We start from the raw sequence: 15392 nt of genomic DNA, 5'->3' as shown, positions 1-15392 counted from the left end.
AGGGGGCAGCCGAGCCCCGCGGATCCCGCCCGGCCCCGCCCGGCCCGGCGCTCCCGCGGCCCCTCCGGGAAGCTCCAGCCCTCATCCCAGCGTTCCTAATCCCGCGGCACCCCGTGGAATAACGCAGGCTGGGGGTTGGGGCTCTGCTGCACGGATTTGACTGAAAATGCAATTTGGAAAGGGTTTAGCTGAGCCCGCCCAAATATACAGTGAGATAAAGTGATGGGAACAGGGAGTGGATTTATATTCTGTCCTTTTTTGGTGAGCCCAGTGTCTGCACCTGTGGCTGTGGCTCAGGGGCTGCAGCTCCACCCACATCTGCGTCCAAAATTCACATTAAACTGGCAGAAAACAAAGCAATAATATAGAAACTCGCAAAAACCTTGGGTTTATTAAAGTGTCCTGGCTGACACAGTTCTCAGTGTTGTTTTGTAGTCCTGACTCAATAGCTAAACGTCCTCTATGGCCTTGGGCACAGGGAGAAGAAGGTGCTGGATACCTGTACGTGTAATGATGGGTGTCTGTCAATGTGTTGGGAGTGGCAGAACACCGAGGAGGGAATCAGTGCCAGGAACACTGCTTCAGAGCAGCTTGGCTGGACCTGTAGTGCTTCCAGGCTGCAATAGAAGGATGTAGATGGCTTCCCCACTCCTCCTGCCGCCACTTTTCTTCATTACCTCCCATTTAGTTAGGCCTTCTGCAAAGCAGAGAAGAAACCCCTTGCAACAGAGAGTTGACTGTTTTTAGGGTATTGCCAAGAAGGCTTAATTTGCCTTATGACCGTGGCAAACTCCTGCCTATCCCATAGGTTTCTTACCCAAAGCAAATAGCTTAGAGTGCCTGGCATGCTTTGTGTCCATGCTGTGCACAGGCCAAGCCCTCTCTTAGAAGCCTCAATACAAAAGCTAGGCCAGTGTGAGGAGCATGAAGGGATTTCCCCCTGTCCTTCCATCACAGATACCTTACGAAATTACTTGCTCCAGACATTGTGTTGAAAATGTGTTGAGTCACCATCTCTGGAGATATTTTAGAGATTTGGGGCTTAGGGACATAGTTTAGTGCTGGAATTGGCAGTGCTGGATTCATGGCTGGATTTGATAGTCTTAAAGGTGTTTCCCATTGTAAAAGGTACTATGTTTCTCTGTTTCTGTGAATTGTTTCTCCAATAAGCCGGCTATTTCTCTCCTATATTTGATAATTAGTGACATATTGTGTCCCTTTTGGCTGCTTGCCCACTTCCCCTGACAAGTGCAGAGCTTGCATGCAAAGCTCAAAGAGTCTCATGCAATTATTTTGGTTTGTGTTGTCTCTCTTTTCCTTGGTTGGGAATTGCTAGTGAACACAATGCCTTCAGGCTGTAATTTCCTGTTGCATATTTTCTGAAACCATGTGAGGGATTGCTCTTGATGAGCTTTCCAGGAGCCTGCTACAATTGAACTTGCCTAATTATCAGCCAGTTATAGCCTTCAGCTTCTTGCCACCCTTTTTCTCTTGTCGTTCAGGATTGTTTTATTTTCCCCTCCTGGGATTTGAATGCTAGTATGGATCATGGAGTCTCTGACAGTAGGTGTCACAAGTTTGTCTGGGTTAGCACACAAAAATGTCAGGAAGAGAGGGCTCTGAGCAGTAGGGATGCTTCATAAAGGGCTTATATGGTGCCCGTATCCTGGACCAGGGCTTACCAAAGCATGTCCCCTGGACAGCAATGACTGTTCATGGGAGTGTATCATCCTTGTGCTACTCTTCAGTAAAGACATGACCTGCTGGGCAGAGGTCATTGTGACATTCCTAGGGCTGAAAGTGGCAGGTGGCTCAGAGAATGTGGGTGGACTGAGAGCAATGTCAGCAGGACTTCAAAGGATCGTTTTGTGCACGTCTGGTTCATGGAGCAGAGCAGACTGAGGGGATGCCCTGGCTGTGCCTGAACTGAGTCGAGGACTCTCACAGCTAGAAAGATCAGCAACACAGAGCTGATTTTGACCTGTGTAGCAATACACCCTGCCTGCCACACAGTCAGCTACAGGTACATCGTTTCAAGGAACATGATCATGATTTCTGGAGGCTGCTTTATCCCTGAACAAAGCAGCGTTCACTGCCATGGATGCAGATGTGTTTCTATGAGCTTTATCCTTAGCTCAGCTGCCTGTTCTGCCACTCCCCTGGCTGCAGTGCTTCTGGTCTTTGTGGGGCCATGCTCTAGCCTGCAGAAACCTCACTAGGAAGAGTCAGATTGAAGGTCATGTTTCCTTCGTTTCTGAGGACTTAGGGAGAAAAAGGCAATTTGTGACTGTGTTTGTGGAGCTGGGAGTCTATCCAAAGGAGGATGTCAGGATTCTTGCCCTGGTCTTTATGTGGTGTAAATGGCCAGGAGTGGTCTGTAAGAGCTTTCAATTCCCCTCTTCTGACTGCTGAGAGATTTTCTCCCCAAAATTTCGATTGGCCCTGTGGCACATTCAGGGTCTGCAGCCGCTCTGGGTAAAGAGAGGTATTGTCCTGAATTCCCACAAGTGCCACAGTCTCCTGGATGCTCTGAAGGAGGCAGTAATATTCACACCTTTCAAAGATCAGAGGCATCATGGAAGATCATGGTTCTTTTCCTCAGCCCCTGCACTGCTAGCTTTGTGCTGTCACAGGGCTCTGCTTAATATTGCTGTGCCTTTATAAGCTAAAACAGGGTCTGCTCGCTGGCACAGTACCTTTCACACAGCATCTCTGTCCCTCTCCTCCTTTAAATAATAGGATTTAATGAGCAGAACTGAGTATTTGTGTTTACATACAAAACCTTCCATGTATTTATCAAGGATGTGTCCAAAAGCTTTAGAAGGAGAAGAAAAAAATTTCTCTTCTTTCTCTGTCTTGTAAGCTTCTATAAAATTGAATGCAAGAAAAACTCAGTGATTGTTTCTCCCTCACTGTAACTGGTTTCAGTGTGCCACTGTACTCAGCAAAATGTATTATATATGTTAGCAATTGTTTCTCTATGCCCATCACAATAGCCAAGGAGTTAAAATTGCTAATGATCTTTCCAGCAGCCGAGCTATTTTTCATCTGCTCACTGAGGCCATTAATCAACAAACAACATTTGCTAGCAATTAACCTATGGGTATGGGATTTTTCTTTTTTCTGCTATTACATTTCTATTCTAGTCTGCACATCAAATAGAAGATGTACCCTAACACCACTTTTGCTAATTGAAGAATCTAGAAAACAAAAGTTCTCAGGCCTACATGGACCAGCTTGATAGGAGAAAAGAGGGCATCCAGTATGCTGGGAAAACATCACATTCAATACTTCCTCAGATTGCTGAACATTAACTGCCCTCTTGCTCTCCACTTGTTCTTCCTAATGTTCTATAGACGATAGAACGGACATCCGAGATGTGTTGCTCTAGTTACTATGTATTTTAAAATACTTACTGAAATACTCCCTTGGGAAGAAAAGGAGCTGTGCATATGTTCCCCTGACCTTTACACTGCCTTTACACTCAGTGCTGCCACTGAGTAGTGGTATCACCTCATTTTTCACTAGCAAGATTCAGGACGAAAATATTTCTAGTATTACTTCAGTGATGTCGGCAAAGTTACACCTGGGGAAATCCCCACCTCTAATATATTCTACTCTCTGCAAAATTTATTTGACTGGAAAGTGTTACTGCGTGACTTAATAGAGTTTCTTTATGTCACAGAAGAAAGGAAACAGGAAAGTTAGTGAGAAATTGAAGAAACAGTTTGCCTCCAAAATTGTTGCAGGGGACTTTTCTGGTTCTCAGGACTTTGTGAGATGGCAAATTAAAGATGTCCAAAAGAACAAACACACACCATGAGCAGAGCTGGTGCAGTATCCTGCCTGCATTGGTATGACTGCAGAGAACCAGTATCTCCCATCCTAGCATCCACTGGCAGTTCTATATGGAGATGGTCTAGAAGCCTTAAGTTGCCTAAAGCTGGAGTAATGTCAAGTCGTGTAACTGTGATCAGAAGCAGCTTAGATAAGGTAGCACATGCATGGATGGCTGGGTTGCACCAGCACAGCCACTTCTGTTAGCCTTGGTGAGCAGTGGAGGGAGGCTTTTCTACCTGGAAAGGAGTATTTTTCCTGTGTACATCCTTCTGCTGGTGGCATTTCAGAAGTGCAGGAGGAAATAGCCCAGTCCTCTAGCACAGCCAGTAGTAGCTTTGGATCCTGGCAGCAGAGGAAGGGCTAGTAAAAGTATTAAATTACCTGCCATGCTTCAGAGCCTGTTTGCATCACTACTTTTTGGTTAATAATAAAGACAGGAGGGTAGTAATAAACTTATTACTAAAGTATCCACATCAGAATTACTTAATTTTCTTTTCAACCCAAAGTTCCATGTTTATTGTTCATTTTCCTTCACCCCAGGCCCTGCAGGCAATATGTTCATGCTTCGTCTCAAGTTAGACTGAAATCCAGCATCACCAATTTTGGCAGCATTTGTCATCCAGCCATGCAATTCTAATAGGCAGGACTGTAAGAGAAGCCTAAATATAGTGATTCTCTTGGCCCTTGTTTATGTCAGAGACAATGCCAGTTTCTAGCCCACATCATTATGGGGGAAGGAGGCCTCAACATGTGACACAAAAGCAAACAAAAAAATGTCTCCCAACACATTTAACATCACTCTCTTGCTTTCTTTTGGAGTATGACTCATGAGTTTTAAATGATTAGAAGAGCCTCAACTTCAATTCTCACTCAAAATAGCCCTGTTACCTCTGATAAGAGAGGAGGATGTCACTTTACTGAGTGTGGCGGCCCTTCTTATCTGCACTGGAATGAAAAAGCAGGCAAAAAGTGGGCAGGCCACATGCCTGAAAAAGAGACACTTTAGTTCCCCTGAGCTCATTTAATATCTTCAACTCTGGCGAGTGTGAGATTTTAGGCTGAGGGACAGACCTTTCCGAGAGAGCAGTACAAGCTGAGTTAAAGAAACAGGAGCTGACATCAGGCCTGAGTGTAATGCAACCTAATTAAAATTAAGAGTGGTTGGAAATGTGTTTGGTTATGTTCTGCAGGCAATGAAAGGCCATTTTCCTAAAAATGCTGTCTTAATGATTTGCCCAATTTATATTCTTGTCTTTTCATTTATTAGTTACCTAAACCTTATAAAGCAGAGCTTTCCCCATCCTCATGAGGCAGGTATGTATACAGATGGCAGGTACTGATGAAATGTTTACTGAAAAGATTAGCTTGTCAATGAGGCAAAGGATGGATATTGATCCCCCTTCTATGTTTGTCAACCTGTAACCTGTTTAAGAAATGGCCTACAGCAATGAAATCCAATCAAGCACTCTCTGCAGCTCCAGTTTTCTTGTAATATAGGGAGGGGATTCAATCACAATAAAGGAAATGAACCACTTATCATATAAATGAGGGTAAGGCAATTAACAGGTTACAGGTTCCAAGTAAAGAGGGTTCCTCCCGCAGTACAGGATTAAACAATGGCTGTTCTGTACACCGGAGCTTTCCTGTGGTCTTTCTACGAGGAAGGGTTGTTATGTGGCAAAATATGTTGCAGTGTTAACAGGTTTAACAGAGCAGAGCACGCTGTGTGCCTCCCCTCCCTAAACCCCTGCTTGATAACTTCGTAATGGAAATGTTTTCAGAGGTGGTCAAAGCAGTCTTCTAAGTAATTAATACCACCATAGGGCCACCTGGAAACCAATTTTTTAGCTTTATGAGAGACATGAGAGATTGCAGAGCTTTTATTTTATTCAACATCAGAAGAAAATTTTCTAATATGATCCTCCCACCCTCACCTCCCCCCAGTAAAATGTGTCCGGTCCAAGTAGACGAGCGTTGGAACCACCAGGCTGCAGATACAGCCTTCAATAGCTTGTCTTTATTTATTTGCATGAATAAGAGGGCAGCATGATCTACAGATAGGCTGATGTGGACCCTCTCTTCCCTCCAGCAGAGTGGATACCCTCGTACAACACCTAATTTGCAGGTTCAGATCCCTGCCCTGAAGTAGAGAACAGCAGCTGATACTGAAGCACTTGCCATTTGAGACAAACCATCAAACCTGTTTGCATTCCGAGAGTTTCCTTCTCCAGAAATACAATCCCAGACCTTGTTGGGAAAAGAAGAGATCAAGTAATTTTTCCATTAAAGATTTAGGTCTTGGTACTTGCAGTGGGTTGAATTTGGCTGGATATCAGGTGCCCACCAAGCTGCTCTCTCACTCCCCCTCCTCAGCAAGACAAGAGGGGAAAATAAGACAGAAAGCTCATGGGTCAAGACAAGGACAGGAAGAGATTATGCTATCCAGAACCTTGACATGTAAATCAAATACAGTACTCCAGCCTTTTCCAGCTAAAATAGTATGTCACTGCAAGCATCTGATCAGTGCTCAACCTAGAGAAAGTTTTCTTTCTAATCTTCTATATCCGGTGCATTTTTTTTTTCTTTTCTAAATAATAGTCTTCCTAATGGATACCTTTATTGCTTCAAATGTTCACTGAAATAGACTTCATTAGATAAGCAGCCTTCAGAGAGGAGATCAGTGGAAGATTATGCATGGCAGTCAGCAAAATGTGAGAATTTGGTGAACTCATGGACTAGGGGAAGGTGAGGAGATACACAGTCCTCAATCCCCACTCCCAGTGTCGGGAGACCATGCCAGCCTCTCCAGTCTGACCCAAGAGTCTCTAAGTTCAACCAAGTCTGCTGAAGGTGCAGAGAAGCCACAGTTGATCTAAAAGCCTTTCTGAAAAAGTAGCTTGCATTGACCTGCTGCTGCGACCCCTGGCCAGGAAGAAGAACAAGCTCGCAGGGCAGTCTGCCAGCGGTGGAGGGTTAGCTTAAATTTTCCAGCAATTCAGCTTGCTGAAGTAAATTGTGCTTTAAGTATTAGGAGCTGTTGTAGGTGAACAGTTACTGTGTTCCTTAAACACATCAACCCTTCCAGTGATGAATACTGCCATGTTTACCCCCTTCCAGTTCCATCCTCAAAGATGTCTTGCCAGTGGTGTAGAGAGTCCTTGAACATTGTCTCTTCTTTCATAGAATCAGAGAATAGAATCACAGAATGGTTAGGGTTGGAAGGGACCTTAGAGATCATCTAGTTCCAACCCCCCTGCCATGGGCAGGGACATATTCAACTAGACCAGGTTGCTTAAAGCCCCATCCAGCCTGGACCTGAACACTTCCAGGGATCGGGAATCCACAACTTCTCTGGGCAACCTGTTCCAATGTTTCACTGCCCTGAAAGCACAGAATTTCTTCCTAATATCTAATCTAAACCCACGCTCCTTCAATTTAAAGCCATTCCCCCATGTCCTATCTCTACATGCCCTTTTAAAAACTCACTATTAAAAGCAAAATAATAAGTTAATTATTAGAATTAATAAAATCAATGACTGGAGCTATTTCTTGTGAGCTTGAAACCTTAGTTTTGTGACTTGGACTAATCTCAATTAAATTAAATTTTAAAAGTTTGAAATAAAGGGCTAAATCTTTCATATGCACTGATGCTAAATTTTTCATATGTAAGAAATCTCATGTGAAATAAAATGCTGAAATAAAGCTGTGACATGATGGTTCATCTTCCTAAGTACAATAACTATGCCCAGAAATTAGTGTAGATATTGGAATACTCAGGATAGAGTCAAACCCTTTAAGGTTCTTATGGCATTATCTTGCTATGCAGACACCTTGCTGTTACCAGAACCATCTGGTCCAGCATTCCCAGGTGGAGGTGTCTGCCACTCATTTGCAGGAGAGAGGAGAATCCTACATCTGGTTCCTTCTCTTCTCCCGATACCATGTCCCCCAGAGATTTGCTGTCTGCTTTGTTAATGATTAAGAGCTAACTACAGAAGGGCACGTATCAAGTATGGACATATTATATTGTGTCAGAATTGAGGAGGAAGCCTCAGGCTTGTGTCCCATGTGCCTGTTTCCAGTATTAATCTTCTCAGTACATGAAATATTTTTTCACCAATACATAACCTCACTTATTACTTCCTGCCATTAAGTGCAGCAAATACTCAGACACTCTTCTGGAACATCTCCAAATGAAATCTCAGAGTCATTACATTAACCTTTTCCATTATAGAGCAGAAGGAAATTAGCTATTCGCACACACAGAAATACTTAGAAAGTGGCACGATATTTCGCATAATTATATTTTTATACTTTCCAACAATGCAAAGAGTTAAACAAAAGCGGTAAAAATCCTGCATGCTTCATTAAAAACTCTCAATTTCTCTATTTTCAGCAAAATAAGCCATCAGTGTTAGATTCTATAATTGACACCATTGCTTAGGGAACAAACCTATGAATCTTATTAGAGACAAATTCATTACTTTAAGTCCACCCTTAGGATGCAGAGCTCATAAAAGAAACCTCTGGAGGGTTCAGCTTAGGGGATGAGATTATTTCAGGCTGCAAATCTACAGATTTGCTGTAATTAACCTGAACTAATTATTGTCAGGCGATGGGTCAGACATCCTGGATAAAAGCCTGTGACTGGTTTTGTGGTCTACTGGGTTTTCAGCAAGTGAGCTGCTTGTTAAACAAAGAAAAAGTACTGAAAGCACAGTCCTATATATTCTTAAAGTAAAATAAATCTTTCCACTTGGAGAGAATACCAGAGCCTATTTAAAATGCGCAGTCAATTGGCACACTGAAATGTATCAATGTTTAATACTTTTGTTAGCTATCTCACTGCAGGCAGCCATCACTAGCAGTGGTCACAAACAGCTCCTGGGTGGGCTATGCTGCTCTCCCTCCACATGAAGAGAATGCCTGCCTGCCTCCTTTTGCAAATATCTTGAGAAGGGACCCATTAAACAATTCTTCGTACACTGCAGGTACATGTTACAGTCCTGTAATGGATGCTGCCCTGTCCTTATTCTGCTGCTGCTTTCAAGGGGCAAGACAGATGCACAGGTGCACCTACAGAAGCTTCTGTGGCTGGCAGAGGGCAGAAGGAGCTGGCTGGGCTCTACAAGATATGCTGATAACCCTGTAATACAGATGACCCAGATTTACTTATCACAGCTTCAAAAAGCAGTGACTATTTTTACCAACAGTGGAAAACCTGTTTAGTCTTATTGTTTCAAACACAGGTTTTTGTGTGTATTTAAGTTTCTAAATTCTGTTGAAATCAGTGGCCATGATGTGAAAATATTTTGAGGTCTCTCTGTCCTTTGAAGTTTTCAAGACTTGGCTGGGCAAAGCTGACATGATCAAGTTCCACCTTAAGTGGGACATGACCTTCAGAAGTCCCTTCTGGCCAGTGTTTCTATGACCCAGTGTGGTTAAGACATGGCTACAAGGAGAACCCTGTGCTCAGGTGCTGTACTTTCTCAGAAGGAGATGCTTATTGGCTGCCCCTTGCTGAGGAGTTCTTTTCCCTTCAGTCCAAAGGTCCAGTACCATTGCTTTTTCTCTCATAAATGTGTATCCTACCTTCACTCTCACTGATGATGTTTCTTGGCAGATGGTCATATATTTTTACTGTATGTTTCACTGATACTGGGAAATTTGTTTTCCATTTCCTCTGTGTGTCTCTGATGCTGTGAGACTGTGTTTCTAAGAAAGGACTCCCAACAAGGGAAGCCTGTGTATGAGTGCAGCACAGCTAGGGCTGATCTTTGCAGTGATCACCTACAGACCCTGGCATACACTGGTGAGAGAACATAGGGTCGAGCTGTGGGGATAGTCAGTGGCTCTTGTCATGTGAGTGACTTAAAATATCTTCAGTGACATTTTAACTCACTTGAATGTGACTTAAATGACTTTAAATTTTGAGCCTCTGTGACTCTCTAGGGAAAAAAATTTCTGTGTCAGTGCCACCTGATAAATCCTAGGTCCCTCCTCTGCTGCACGGCTGTGGAGTTTCTTCCAGTTCCTCATGCACTCAGGTGTTCCCAAATAAAACTTTCTGCCTCACAGGAGTTTTGTCAGTGTAAGGTAGGCTCACATCTGCTAACCTAATGGAATTCATCGAGCTTCAGCTGTTTTGAAACTGAAAGAAATTATGACTAGAGCCTTTTTTTAATCTTCTGTGTATTACATTGATGGGTTTGTTATTGGTTTTCACTATTTATATTTCATTATATTTTTCCCATCATTAACAGTTTTCCTACTGGTATAAAGACATTCCCTACCAAGCAGAGGATTGAAAATTACTGGTAAAAATAGCTGGAAATCTGAACAGTTGAACTGAATCAAAGTATGGAAGAGATGCTGAGCATAACACTACTTTTAAGTGGAGGCAGCACACAAGCTCCTGTGTGGATCTGAATGGTCTAGGTGAATGGATCCTTGTAATCAAAGTCAGAAGTTATTCATTACCTGAAACAGATTTTAAAATGTACAAGTAACAGCATTCAAATCCTACTAACACTCTGCAAGAGGCAGTTCTTGAAGTACATCAAATTCTCACATTTTGTGTTTTGTGAGGACATCCTGCAAACTAGGATCATTAAAATATCCTCCTTCAAATGATTATGAGTTTGGGGGTTTTTTTGCTAGCCTACTTTTTTAGCTAAACTGTTTTCATTTTGCTACCAAATATACAAATCTCTCCTAGATTTTACTCACTCAGGCCTGCACAAAAGCAGTGAGATGCACATGTCCTCAAAATGTGGGCAGAGGTCCCTCTGTGTGACCTGGAGGATGAGGGGCTCTGGCTGCAGAGTCCTCACTGCATTTCTGGGGCTGGCAGGGCCTGGTTGTCATGAAAGGCTTTGTTGAATGGGTCTGTCTGAGCTCCTAAGGATCAGTACTTAGTGTAAGATAAACTTTTGCTTCTGACCATTTCTTGTTTAACCCTCTGACCCTGCAGATATTCATCATTAGTTTACTATGCATTGTTTCTGTTTCCTGGTTTGGGCATCCCTGTAATAACGATGCACCTTCCTGTTGGGAGAGCAGGAAGAGCAATGCCAGGTAAAAAGTGCCTTTTTGCCATCCTTCCATCCAGGTGGTAGCTGACCCAGCTGTACTTCAGCTTTACTGAAGCACAGGCCTTTTAATCTTGATGTAAACAACACTTTCTTCAATGTTAGCAAGATTGCCCGCTGTTGACTGCCCCTGTTTACAGATAAAACCTGATCCTCTAGCAACAGGAGGAAAGCCTCCCAAACCCTCCCTTCACTGCCCTGGTCAGCTGTGACTGGGGCACACACAGCTTCAGGTATGATTTTTTGAGAACTGGTCTCTCCCTAATCAGCATCAACTTAGGGCAAAAAGAATTACAAGATTTCTCCATGAGTGTTTATGATGATACTGCAAAGAAAAACTATTTGCTAGTGAATGGAAAATCCTATCTGTGGCAGGAAAAGCTGCAGTTATCATGTATCACCACTGTATGCCACTACAGACTAATTACTGTAGTGGATCCCAGAGATGAGGCACTGCTACAGCAAACCCTCAAGAAACACTTAGTTAATATTAAATTGTAATCCTATTACCTTTAGATGTTCCCAGTGCTATTAATCTCACAGTTTCCAAGTCAGTAGTTTAAAAACAGATTATCTGAAAATCACAGTGCCATTAACCTCTTTGTGTGTATACCTTTTTTAAGCACAGGAGCCAAGAGGAGTAAAACTAATAATAAATTTATATTTTCAGTATCTTTCTGCTTAAGAATATTCCACATATTATTTAAAATTCATCAAAAAAGCATCAACTGTGGAAAAGATTATTTTCATAATCTGTTTATGCTAAAGATAAAATGAACATGAATAATCAGAAATGAATTATCTCTCTTTCCTAAGTCCTCTCTTGGACTGGTACAAAATTACCCTCATATTTATATCCTTGCACTAAAAAGCGTAAATAAATTCACTACAGAAGGATTATTGGTTTGATATCTTGCAATATCAGGTTTCTAGAGTTAATTTACACCCTAATAAAATTTTTGTTGAAAATTCACTAATGGCTTTGCAAAAAAGTCTTTGAAACACAAACTACTGTGCCAAAGTAAAAATTAACTTCTATAAATGCTTAAGGAAGATTCTAAGTGCATAAATTAGCACTTACACGCTTTTTGAACCGTATCCTAAGTTTGGTCTCTGTTTCTATTGTTTTCTTCTACAGGGTTGAAATCTTAAAAAGTATTTTCCTTTTTGGTCATTCATTGTTTCCGTATCTGGTTATTAACAGTTTCAAGCAACTGCTAGTTTCTGTCTCTTTAAACTTCTGTTCTGCTTTCCTCAGTTTTTATTCTTCTGTGGTTTAAACTATTCTTTGGTCTATAAAAATCCCTGTAAGATGGGTAGAAGGGGAGGGGGAGAAGGTCCACGGCAAGGAAATTAGTAATTATAGAAATTGTCAGTTTGACAAAATAAACTATTCCTAGAAATTTTAGTATCTCTTACAGAAATTGTAGGGAATGTCTCCTTCATCTTTAGCACAAAAGCCAAATAATGTGGAATTGTAGTCTCACTGAGAGCTGGGATGTTTAAATTCAAAACTTCACAACAAATTACTCTTGTACAGGCTGCTACATCACTTATCCCAGGGAAATTAGAGACCCTCTTGGACTGCATCCTTTCCATTCCCTGGTCAGTGAGGAAGAGGGGTGGTGCAACCCTTGGAAGGTGTTTCCTTTTATGGCTGGGATATTTGCTCACCTTTGAGACATCTTTCTTTTGCCTGTGCAAAGGAGCTGTGTGACATTAAGTTACCTACTTACAAAACGGATTAATATAAAAGGCTGTGTTAAAGAGATCAAATGGCTGGAAAAAAATAAAACAAGGAAATGAAATCTTCTCTCTTGAAAGTGTACTGTTAGAAGGCTGAGAGCTGCACTTTGTCACTAAAGTAACATCTGTGAATTGTTTCGGTGATCTTTTCAGCTGATTTTACAAGAGCTACTGCTAGAGCTTGAAGATGCTACTTCTGCTGCAATGCCGCAGCAGTTTCATGGAGATGGTACAAATTGATGTATTATTTCTAAGAGCTCTTCCTTGTCCTCTGGGATTTCTCTGGGCATTGTGACCCATGATTGCTACCAGGAAACTGGATCCGACCCAAATATTTAAATCTAGATGTGACTTCAATCATCTACTGAGTTTTGTCTGTCCAGTAATTAGTAACTACTTGTATTTTGACATTATAGTTTACAGTTCTGTAATCACTCCCTTTTCTGGTTGCAGTATGATATTTGAGCTCTGAAAGGGATTATTCCAATCCCAGAAGTGAATTAATCCCTTCCACATGAGTTAGCCTCTTAAAATAATTATTGGGAAAAATGAAAGTGTAATCATTAGTCCAATAATGGCTCTAATGGAAGGAAACCTAAATTAAGTCATATTGGATCTCTGAAACATTAAATTAGGCAAATTAGGGATCTCAGTTTTCTTTAAAAAACCTACATCTATAGTAGTACTAAAGGAGGGCAGGGCTGGATGGGAGAGGAAAATAACTATCAGTTGTGAAATATCTTTGGACTGTTTAGCAACATTACCATTCACAGCCACGGAATACATTACATTTTATTGTAAACTTTGTTCCTTAGAGAAGTATAAATCTTGAAAGTGTGTCAATACTTGGCAAAGTAAGCAGTCTCTGGAGGCAAAAAATGTTTAAGACCATCTATCAAGTATAAGAAGTTGATAGCAATTAAAATCAGAGCTGTTTATGTATAAACATAAATTGCAGAGGTAGTTTAAAACTGGGCAGTAAAAATCTTGGCTGGGTGGAAATTCCAATAGCAAAAGACTGCAAAAAGCAACATCTGAATTTTAAGAACTGTTTTTGTAGCATATACTTTTTCTTTAGCAACAATTTTGTCTAAGAAATTTTATTACATTGAGGAAAATTTATCTATTTATTTATTTTCACATCCGGGTATTCTTTAAAAAACCACCACAAACAACAAAACCCAACCACTGAACAGTGGGTAAAAAGAAGATAGCTTAGATAAAATATTACTTATATTAGATAAGCACTAAACCAGGTTATATTTCAATGCTCACTTTTACCCCAAAGAGATACAGAGAAGAATGGGGACTGATTTAATGTTAATTACTATAGTAATAAGGATGATTTTTAAAATTATTGTGTATTTAAAGGGGATTATTAATTGTGTCCTTTAATGTGTGAGGTTCTCAGGAAATAGATCATTGTGGGCAGCCTGCACAATTTTATTGGTTTTCTCAACAGTTGCAACACTAAAAACTTGAGTGGAATGAGAGCCCACAGAAATAGTACTGGGGGATGTCTTCCTCTCCTGAAGAGGAAAGGGACTACCCTGTTAACCCAGACACTGGGTACCCAGTTGCTGGTTTGAAAGGAGTGTGTTCCAGGTTTCTGGTCCAGTGGTGAGTCTTAGATCACTGTGTTTGGGTAAATCCTCACGGAGATGCAAGGAGCACAGCCAGAGCACCGATTAATGCCGTGCTGGAGAGGATATGTTGGGCTGTAAGTGGACCCTGCCTCTTCTACCAAGGCTTCTATGACTTTAGGGATGGTAAATAAAGTCAGAGAGGCTGTTTCCTTCTTTAAAACAGGGGAAGGTGTGAAGTAGACACCAATTTCAAATGTGACAGTCCTGAGGAAGCTTGAAGAGGTGCTGTGCCCACAGTGAGTTTTGTTGCAGCAGGAAATGAGGAATGTGCCCATGCCAAGGACACAGGGAAATTTGCTGGCAGCAGGAACATTGCCAGGCTGCTGGGTGGGAGAGACCAGCTACAAAAAGTGGGATAGAATGCTGTTAAACAGAGCATAATGTACAATGTTTATTTGAAATTAATGAGGCTTGCATGTCTTCAAAATGCATTTTAATATTTAAATTGCTGCAAAAGTAAATTATTAAAATAAAGTGTCCATGAATTATCACCCCTGATCTCCCAAGCTGCAGTGCTAGAAAATGAGAGACAAAGAGTGCCCAGGTCAGTGAGGTAAAGGAAAGGCTGTCCCCTTCTCATGTTGAACATCTTCCACTGTAAGAGTACATCTTTTCACTTCTGTTCAGCTGTGGGAAAGATGTCTCAGGAAGGAAGTCTTAACATGGGACCCAAATGAGGAATTTAATTGAGAGACTTTGGTGTTCCAGACACCAATGTCCACCACTGAGGGAACAGAGCATATCCACCCACTTAAGTGGATTAATTCTGGCTTTAGACAGAGAAGAAACAGTTATGTCAGGACCTTCCTCTCATCTTCCTTACTTCCAGAGGAAGATCAGTCCAGCACCTATTTCTACATCTCCTCCAGAACAGTGCAAGAGAAGAGAGTTTTGTTAAGTGCTCCCAGATTTCTAGAGGAAAAGATTCTGAGCTTCCTCCCAGATTTGCAGGGCTCCTGCTGTATGCACACACTGTGAAGAAACCACAACACAAGTGAGATGGTGAGACAGCATTTCATTGCAGATAGCTGCTAGACCTTGGATCTCTCCCCTCCTTTGGTGGAAGAGC

Source organism: Corvus brachyrhynchos, unplaced genomic scaffold, assembly GCF_000691975.1.
Source record: "Corvus brachyrhynchos isolate BGI_N302 unplaced genomic scaffold, ASM69197v1 scaffold409, whole genome shotgun sequence".
NCBI classification, from domain to species: domain Eukaryota; kingdom Metazoa; phylum Chordata; class Aves; order Passeriformes; family Corvidae; genus Corvus; species Corvus brachyrhynchos.
This window is presented reverse-complemented; position numbering follows the sequence as displayed.